The following is a 10,675-nucleotide window of genomic DNA, read 5'->3' as shown; positions in this document are numbered from 1 at the left end:
ATGGGTGCACCTTGCCAGGTGGCTGACAGGAGAAACGAGGCCGTTAAGCAGAGCACAAATCTTGAGCGGCCAGTGCCTGCAAACCAAACTGGACCCCAACGGACAGCTCGAAACAAAGTGACGTAATTAGCCGGTAGCAAATGGCCAGCCCATCCGTTTGTCATACCATTTGTAAAACCGTCAGATCAACTTGCCGCGTTAACCAAATAACACTCAACAGCTGAACGCTATTTCAAAACCGGCGCTGCTGCGAGAGAAGACGGCGTCCTCTTCACGTGCTCGGAGCTCTACGAGGAGAAGACGGCGTCCTCTTCACATGCTCAGAGCTCTACCCGTGAGAGTGTCACGACGTTAGTGCTGCGGCAAAAACTCCTATTAACGGGAGTGTCACGGCACCAGTTTAAGCGCAACATCACTTCTGCTGCAAAAACCTATACCGACTTTTCTTATGCGTGACATTGCTTCTACTGCAGACTCTCACATGGCACGAGTGTCACACGAAAAGGTTTATAGTTTAAAACTTATGTGTCATAACGTCTTCTTCAACAACTTGCAGCCCTCACTCTTACACGAGATTATTTCCGCCGAAAAAAATCAAACACAACAAATTGCTACACGACAAAACTTGTGCTGCGAATCCTTATGGTCATCGCTACTTACACAGCAAAGACTTGTGTGGTCTTTACCTCTGCACGACATTTTTATCCTGCAAAAACTCATGGACCACATGGGAAACACACAGCAAACTCAGGCTGCAAAAACATACATCAATCATTAATTCTACAGCAAAGACTTGATCATAAGTATTTGCTGTAGCATCAACGTCGCGTAGAAGTCTTTGCAAAAAAGTAATCCTGTGTATCAGCAATGGCCATGTAAGTTTTTGCAGTAGACGTGATGACGGGCATACGCTTTTACAGCATAACTTTTGTTGTGCAGTACTAATGGCGCGTATAAGAAATTGCACCATAAATAAACCATATACAAAAAATGTACAGTCAATGACCGTATTCATTTTTGAAACAGAAGTCATGTCAAGCACAGCTTTTTGCAGCATAAGTTTTCTCGTGTAGTACTAAGGTCGCGTATAATTTTTCACAGTACAAATAATTTCATGTGTGAGTGATTACTGTATAAGCGTTTGCAACGAACGTAATGACGAGTATAAGGTTTTACAATGGAAGTATTGTCCCGTAGCACTAATGCCGTGGCATAAGTATTGACAGCAGAAGTTACGTCGTAGCACTCCTGTCGGCAAGAATTTTTGTTGCAGCACTTACGCCGCGGCACCACCTGTGAGTGGCGCCCAACGACACCTGGCCAGTGTCATACTGGCAGTCTCAACCAGCCCCCCCCCCCCCCCCCCAGGCGAACAGCGGCGGTGGGTAGTGCACTCGGTGCAACTTCACCAAGCCGGCTGTCAGGCATAGCACCAGCTTTCTGGGTGAACAGCGGAGGTAGGTGGTGCACCCGAGGCAGTTTCGCCGAGTCGCCCGTCAAGCAACGCACCAGCTTTTACCGCACAAATCTGAGCGGGAAAGTTCGATCATAGTGCCATGCCCAGGCGGGCGAACTGGAAGACTCTCAATCAATCTCGCATCCAGGGCGCGGAAACCTGACATAAAGGCTTTCCAAGTTTTGCGCGCTTCACTATGCCCACACCGGGACGGTGCAAATGATTGCATCGCGTTGCATCGTTGCATCTCAGCACTATGCAATTCAGGATCCAGATGGGCTGGGCTGTACATTAGCGAAATGCTTATTTTGATTTCCATATTGTTCTATCAAGATGATGGCATTACATTAGCATATGAAACGTCTTCGATGAGAAATTCGTGGAGCATTTGGATTATGCATCCCAGTGCAGACTATTGCTGCAGTTCTGGAAATGGGCAGCAGCAGGAAACACAATTGTAAAATAATTGCCGCTTGAAAGAAGGCTTGAGTGATATGGAGTTTACCACGAGCCCCGTGTATGACAAGGTGACATGCAGGGACACCAGCTTGTCCTGGGGCTAGCCCTATATCGACAGAGCCCCTCAGTGTCTCTGAACGTAACTTCTGCATGGTCTGACGTGGGTTTTGATATTTTTGACTCGCTAAGCATGCAGTGAACATTTTTATCAGTGTAGTTAATGGGAACCCTAGAGAGGGGCTTTGGAGGCATGCTGGAAAGATGCAGCCCGTTTTCGGAAACCAGCAGTCAACGTGAAGCCAATCCACACGCATAGGGGGCGACAATGAGTGTCGATTTGTATTATTTTGTGAAGGCCCTGCCCCCCCCCTCTCCATGTTGAGTTAGGCCCCCCAATGTGGGCTTGCCCATAACATTTTTGACTGACATATTACATCGGCGCTGGCAAGAGTTGCCCATCATACAAAAACCACCTTCATTGACCCTTTCTTGTAACGGCATCAACACTGGAAAGTGCAACGGGGTAACTTCACCCGGCAACCTCAAGATTATCTCCTCAAATAAGCGGCAGCCTTAGATATTGGAAGGTAAACCAATTTGTATTTACCTTTTTTGTTTTGTCCGTCAAACGTAAGCCCAGACACCTATTTTCTCGATATCCCAAGCATGACATTGACGTCACTGATTCACCGGTCTCGTGGAGACTTATGCCAAACGATGTTTGGTCCTCAACCCTCGGTGGGCTACGACCCAAACATTGCTGTGCTTGAAGTTGAAAACCGAACTGCTTTGTTGCAAGGTCTCACCATTAAACAACTGGGAAACCGGGGTGCGGCGTCTTAGGTCACATTGTAGGTCCAGTTCAGCTGCAAGACGAGAAACTATACAGAAAATAAGCACAAAATTCTAGGACTGATTTTCCATTTGTGTTTAACACAATTTATTGCTATCACTCCGAACCCGCCATCCCATTATTGTTATGCCTGTTTAAGGAATCCATTTTGCCTCGGTTTATTATCGAAATAGCACAAAACCTTTACCGTACCATGCAATCACACGACTGTCGACCGCCACGTAACCAGGCTGATACCGTGCCCTGCGATCACACGACTGTCGACCGCCATGTAACCAGGCTGATACCGTGTTATGCGATCACACGACTGTCGACCGCCACGTAACCAGGCTGATACCGTGCCCTGCGATCACACGACTGTCGACCGCCATGTAACCAGGCTGATACCGTGCCCTGCAATCACACGACTGTCGACCGCCATGTAACCAGGCTGATACCGTGCTCCGCGATCACACGACTGTCGACCGCCACGTAACCAGGCTGATACCGTGCCCCGCGATCACACGACTGTCGGCCGCCATGTAACCAGGCTGATACCGTGTTATGCGATCACACGACTGTCGACCGCCATGTAACCAGGCTGATACCGTGCCCCGCGATCACACGACTGTCGACCGCCATGTAACCAGGCTGATGCCGTGCCCCGCGATCACACGACTGTCGACCGCCATGTAACCAGGCTGATACCGTGCCCTGCGATCACACGACTGTCGACCGCCATGTAACCAGGCTGATACCGTGCCCTGCGATCACACGACTGTCGATCGCCATGTAGCCAGGCTGATACCGTGTTATGCGATCACACGACTGTCCACCGCTACGTAACCAGGCTGATACCGTGCCCTGCGATCACACGACTGTCGATCGCCATGTAGCCAGGCTGATACCGTGTTATGCGATCACACGACTGTCGACCGCCACGTAACCAGGCTGATACCGTACCCTGCGATCACACGACTGTCGATCGCCATGTAGCCAGGCTGATACCGTGCCCTGCGATCACACGACTGTCGACCGCCATGTAACCAGGCTGATACCGTGCCCTGCGATCACACGACTGTCGGCCGCCATGTAACCAGGCTGATACCGTGCCCTGCGATCACACGACTGTCGACCGCCATGTAACCAGGCTGATACCGTGTTATGCGATCACACGACTGTCGGCCGCCATGTAACCAAGCTGATACCGTGTTATGCGATCACACGACTGTCGGCCGCCATGTAACCAAGCTGATACCGTGTTATGCGATCACACGACTGTCGACCGCCATGTAACCAGGCTGATACTCTCAAGCCAACGGTCAACTGACCCTCTTTGACGAGTCATAGACGAAACCTTTTTCTGGAAGGCGAGCCTACGACACGCACTGCATCACATCACATATGTAATCGGTATAAGTTTAGCGCTCTACCGAACTTGGGGTTCCGCCACAACGGTTGGTGTGCCTGCGCGGCAACACACGTTTTTTGCGATCATTTTACGCATTGCAGCCAACGGGTTGAGGGAAAGGCGGGGTCTGTAAATTGCTCATTCCCTAGCTTTTTTGTCCAGATATGTCAATCACCTGTGACCTAGAAAGCAGTAACGCATGGTTAAACTCGTATAAATTAATTAACACCATTAACTGGAACAGAGGTAACTATCAGGCTGCAAAGGAGAAGCGCTTCGCCGTGTGCGGCAGGTGATGGTACCATTTAATAGTGCGCAAATTTACGCAACTAAGTTATACTTATGTTGCAGGCTGGTCGTTCATCACTATGTTGGGCTGATGAAGAACTAGTCAGCACGAAATTATAATGACTTTCATAAACTATTTCATACATCCATTCGACTAGAATTTACGAATATCTCAGGGGTGTAACAACAAGTCAACAGCAAACATGTCTGTCGCGCTCCAGTTAATAACACATACATTCTTTACAGTTACAACAAACGCATCCTCACCTTTATTTTACAATTGTTTTTTTAGGTATCCTGCTAAAGAAGCTTACTTTTAGTTCCAATATCATACAAGTATTGATAAAGTTAAATGGTTCATTACCAGTTGTTCAACGTAACTGAGCAATGTTGTGTATGTCGAGCATGAGCATGTTGTTGATTACCTCTGTTGATAGCATGACATATTGCATAGAAAAATGGGACGCGCTGCCGATTTTGGACCAAAATTGTTGCATGCCTCTCGCGAGTCATGCAAGAGTCATAACTTAACTAAAACAGCGCTGTTTTACACGGGTGTGCTGTGCCCTATATCCAAGAACAAAAAAGAAAATTGGAGTGGGTTGCGTAACTTAGTCAAATGGCTTGGCCCCCCAAACCTCTTATCTAGACCCGTAAATGTAGCAGCAATTTACCGCCCCATAAACATGAACAGATATGTTTGTCGTATAGAGCAGCGCACTTACTGACACTGACAACATCCCTGCCCTTGTAATGAAAAGTGGTGTTTGCTTCCACCGTCAGATAACAATCGCAGCTGCTGAGCGGATAAACGTTGCAAAGAACTTCACAAAGCTATGGCCATAAGACGTGCAGGGTTTGATCGGGTAAGCTTAACAGCTGAGGGAAGAGCGCGGCAATGGTCTAAGTCCTTCATCACTCAGCCGGTCCCCGTCCTCAGGGCAAAAAAACGTGTCGCCGCCCATGTCCGCCAGAGAAGAGTGCCTTTGGCTCCCTGAGGCGGCCTCTAGGGGCACCTTTATTTTCCGATCGGAAGGGGCACGAGCCTCCAGTGCCCCCCCCCCCCCCCCCCCCCCCCTCTAGAACTGCCCCTGCATGACTAGTACACTGCTTACAGCAAGGGCTTCATTTCAATAATCTTAAAATTTCACATACAAAATGTTCTGTCACCAAGATGAATTGGGGCAAGTGCGTTAAGAAAAATGGGAGGGGTTCGCTGAGCTCTCGGCTGGTTCGCTGGGCTCTCGGCTCAGCCCCTCAGTCACTGACAAAAAATGGGAGGGGTTCGCTGAAATCTCAGCTCAGCCCCTCAGTCACTCACAAAAAATGGGAGGGGTTCGCTGGGCTCTCGGCTCAGCCTCTCAGTCACTGACAAAAATCGATACTTCTGTGTGCAGCCACATCTCTGAGATTGCGGGAACGGATCGGAATTTGAGTGGTCAAACTGGAAGCTGAGGAGACTATATGACCTGGAAACGCTCTTTTGAATAAAACAAGATATCACTCTACTGGGCAAAGTTGGGCAAAACAGCGTTCTGAGAAGTTGAGGACGTGTTACTCTGCCTCTTCGCATGGATTACACCCATGACCCTATGTTTCAAGGCAGAAAGTCTGAATATTTCGGGTGCGTGCCTTTTGATGGTGTGTGGCGAACCACATGTATGGCGTCGGGTGTCAGGATGACATAAAAAAAAATCCTGGAAAAGGGAATTGGATCGTGTCAGCCTGTCACGTGATGCCAGTAAAATTTCAGATGTAACTTAATTTCGGGGACTGTTATACGTTTGAAGATATTAAAGCAAACATTAGATATGATGGAACAAGCTCACTCATATCTATTGGTATAGTTTTAACTGGAAAAGACTGCTCTAGACAGCATGGTTCTTGTTTAGTTAATATGCGCATGAATGCGTCATGGTTTGATTACGTCACCGTACAGCAATTGCACAACATTGATTGAGAACCATTGACGGTCATTATATCTGGAAGTCGGACTCACAAACGCCAGATATGAACATCTCGACAATTATATTTTTCTTGGCCTTGGTCGCCACATGGCTTACGGAATGGCGGGATTTGAATGACATTATTAGGACGCCATGAATACCATAGTGACTTTGAAATACTCCCCTAGACATAGCTTTCCCCATTTTCGTGGGCGTTAAGCTCAGTATCTAGAGACGCTCAGGGCTTAAGAAGGGCAGGTTGTAAACAGCACCGAAAGATCTTCAAGATGGCTTTTTCGGTCCAAAACTTCACATAAATGCGGAACACTCCCTTTGACTGCTTTCTTTTCTCACAGGGATATGGTGACTTGAGAATAGCTTTCGGCTGTCGATATTATTCCTTCCCCATAAACATACAGTTCTTGGATCTCAGACGCGTGCAATATTTGTATCGCTTAATTTCTTTTGTAATCATACAATGTCTCTCGTTTCTATAAAGGCGTGTTGGAGGATCGTGAAAGCTCTAAGCCTCTTGCGCCAAAAAGTACGTCGGTTTTGGAGTTACAACGACGTGAGCAGTACTCGACGTTCTGCTATGTGCCGCTTCGTGATGCGCTTAGTTCTTACCAGGGATGCCTATCTACAAAAAGCTTACAGAAAAAAGTTTGACGAATCAAGCAATCGCTTAGATTGTGTCATCCTTTTGGGGTAAAAGAACTATGGCAAGAATCCAATTCCCCAAATCACACGTGTTTGGACCACCTCGGCACAAACCAAATGGTTAACCACAGCACCCAAATGTCGCACGACACATTGACATTATGGGATGAAGGGGTGCACCACTGAGTAGGATAGTCGCGTAAAAGAAACAGCGCATGGCTATGACTGGCAACGAATAAATTAACTTTCCTTGAAAAATATCTGTTGCTGTCAGCTTTCCGCAGCCGCTCATGCAAAGGCCGGGCCTGAGCGCAGGCCGGACAGCTCAGATCGCCTCTGGGCCTGTTCGTTGACCTGACCCCAGCGGACTGTTTGACTGACCGAGGTCTCGTGCCGGTCGCCTCTCTGTTTTACCACATGGCTTTTGCTGGGAGCCACCAGTGAAATAGAAGCCTCGGTGGAGCTGTAGGCAGTACCGCAATACAGGCGTGTTATGCGGCACAGTGCAGAACTCTCATGTTCAGCGACTAGTGATGACCAACTGCTTCCGTACGACTCGAAATTCACACGTCCTGGGTCTGGTTCATTAGTTTTGCTGACGGGTGTCTGAGGTTCACGTGTCTCATAGCTGCTGCACAGCAATATGTCACAGTTGCGGGCCGCCTCACAGGCAATGCTTCATCACTGCTCTGGAATTCAGAATGGTGTGAATCGAGTCATATCACGATGCTGGGACTTCAAGCGCAGTACCATATCAGTCCACCTGGACTTCAAGCGCTGTACCGTGTCAGTCCATCTGAACTTCAAGCGCGGTACCGTATCAGTCTATCCGAACTTCAAGCGCAGTACCACATCAGTCTATCTGAACTTCAAGCGCTGTACCGTATCAGTCTATCTGAACTTCAAGCGCAGTACCATATCAGTCTATCTGAACTTCAAGCGCTGTACCGTATCTGTCTATCTGAAATTCAAGCGCAGTACCGTATCAGTCCATCTGAACTTCAAGCGCTGTACCATATCAGTCTATCTGAACTTCAAGCACAGAACCATATCAGTCTATCTGAACTTCAAGCGCTGTACCGTATCTGTCTATCTGAATTTCAAGCGCAGTACCGTATCAGTCCATCTAATTTTCAAGCGCAGTACCGTATCAGTCCATCTGAACTTCAAGCCCTGTACCGTATCAGTCCATCTGAACTTCAAGTGCAGTACCATATCAGTCCATCTGAACTTCAAGCGCTGTACCATATCAGCCCATCTGAACTTCAAGCGCAGTACCATATCAGTCTATCTGAAGCTTCAAGCGCTGTACCATATCAGTCCATTTTAACTTCAAGCGCAATACCATATCAGTCTATCTGAGGCTTCAAGCGCTGTACCATATCAGTCCATTTGAACTTCAAGCGCAATACCATATCAGTCTATCTGAGGCTTCAAGCGCAGTACCGTATCAGTCTATCTGAACTTTTCACCGCTCTATTCTTCATTTCTTAGTCGGTCCATGCGTGCTACATTAACGCTGCACGCTATAGGCCATTTGCTTGACTAAATCCGCAGGAATTGAATCTTGCCCGGGAGTGACGGGTCAGATATTCCGCGGTCAATCTGCCTCATAGTCGAACATGAACCACTGAGACAACAATTCGTGGAGGAGCTTATGATCAGTTTTTCAAGCGGACTATCGTGAAAAGATGACATTCAGGGTGGTTTAGAACGGAGCACACTCCAGGCACGAAAGACGTGGTAGCCTGCCAAACGGCCATGAGCTCCTAAAGATGGTAAAAGGTCAGGGGGATCTCGAGAGCGCTATAGGAGAGCACTGTGAGTCTAAGAGATGGAAAATTGAGACGAAGAGTTAAGTTATGTTCTAGATCTAGTTTGTGCACGCGATGCCTCAGACAATGCTATAGACACTTCCAAAACCTAAGTTACTTGTGCTTAAGAAATGCACTTGCTCGTGGCACTTTTTAAGCCAAACGGAGCAACAGCGATTGATTTAAGCCGCGTCAAGCTTTACCTCAGTCAAAATTATTTGAACAACTCCATGGATTAAAGGCCTCGTGCCCACGAAAACATTGCTTTAAGTTACTCGGCAATGCCTTCTAAGCAAATGTCAAGGGCTTTCAGCCTTCTCTTAAAATTTGGAAATGAGCATTTTTATTATGCTTATATTCTGGGTGTTTGTAATTGCAACCGGGTAAGCACTAACCAACCAAAGAAGAAAAAGAAAAGAAGAAGAAAAACTTCCGTTCTTCCTAGGCGCCCGATATGGCAACGTTTCAATTGTTCAACGCGGAAACATTTCAGCCTCATTGGCAAATCATGGACAGTCGCCGTTGCTGGTACGTGCTCGAAATAGTAAATGAAGCTTTCAACACAGGTTCCGCACGAAAGTGTCTGTTGAGTTGCAAGCCTTAAGACAGGCCCAAGACGGTCCCTACCACTTCCTGGTGGGAACTACGTCTTGTCGGGCGCCGGTGGAGAGCGATGGGTAACCATTGCTATTTCGTCAATCAACCCACTGCCATTAAGTCATTGCCACAAAAAGTGAGCCTTGTTCTCTTGCTTGAGAAGCCCAACGCGGCCCAAATCGATCACTAAGCAGTGACCTCGACCTTAATCAGCTGTGATGCCTGGAAACAATTGCCTCTAGAAAATAAGTTATTCGTGAGTTGAGTGTTGTGATTTAGGAAACAAATAACAGCAGTCAACTATCTAGATGAGCGTAACATTACCATTTGAATCAGATAGCTTGCGAACCTGGCTTTGAACTAATTTAAGGTCAAACGAGGTCGCCACAGGCCGTGATTTTGTTGGAACATGGAAAGAGCGTTCGCCTATTTAAAGAGAGGTGTGTGCTAGAGGACTGTCATGTCTGGTTACTCTGATGTCCAAGGTGGCCGCCCAGTATCATCAAACAGCAATTTGATAATAGTAGATGTGACACTGGTTCTGCACTCCTTCAGAGGCGACTTCTTAGCTCATTGACCTGACATGACCCAGGTCTCTCTTTGCATGAGCCGCGAATGACATCCTACGGATGCGTTGCTATCTTTTTAGTTCTTATAAATTTTAGCAATGTCGTTTAAGGTGGTGGTAGCCACCTCCTCAGTCGGCTTAGAGTGGGAAGGGAGGTGGTGGATGGCACCCATCCGTCTAAACGGCGAGTTCTCAAGAAGAGAATAACAATGAATCTCATCCATTGACTTCACTAAGATCTAAATCTGAGATGCAAAGACAATGTATGCCCAAGACCTTCTTGGCGTAAGCTGCAGTAAGACGCGAAGTTTTCAAATCCGAACATATAGGCGCATATGGTGCTGAATAATATATGCTGCTCCCTACCAATCCGAGACTCCTTAACAAGTTGTACCGGCAGAAATGCACGCAGAATATAAGTCGCGCGTATCAGCAACCATCTACGCCCTTACCATGCTAAAAGGATTACATTTGATGAACTCGTTGGTACGATCGTAGACTTGCTAAAACGGACGTATCCTGTGACAGGCGTGCTTGGCACACCAGCGATGTTCCCACCACCCGGTAAACGGAGGCCAAAAGCGATGACCTTCAGTTGCTGCCAAACGCAAGTCCTCGTCTTGCCCGGTGCCCACCTGTCCCAC

This window comes from Pollicipes pollicipes, unplaced genomic scaffold, assembly GCF_011947565.3.
Source record: "Pollicipes pollicipes isolate AB1234 unplaced genomic scaffold, Ppol_2.1 Scaffold_4002;HRSCAF=4701_pilon_pilon_pilon, whole genome shotgun sequence".
NCBI lineage: Eukaryota > Metazoa > Arthropoda > Thecostraca > Pollicipedomorpha > Pollicipedidae > Pollicipes > Pollicipes pollicipes.
Note: the sequence above shows the minus strand (reverse complement) of the source record.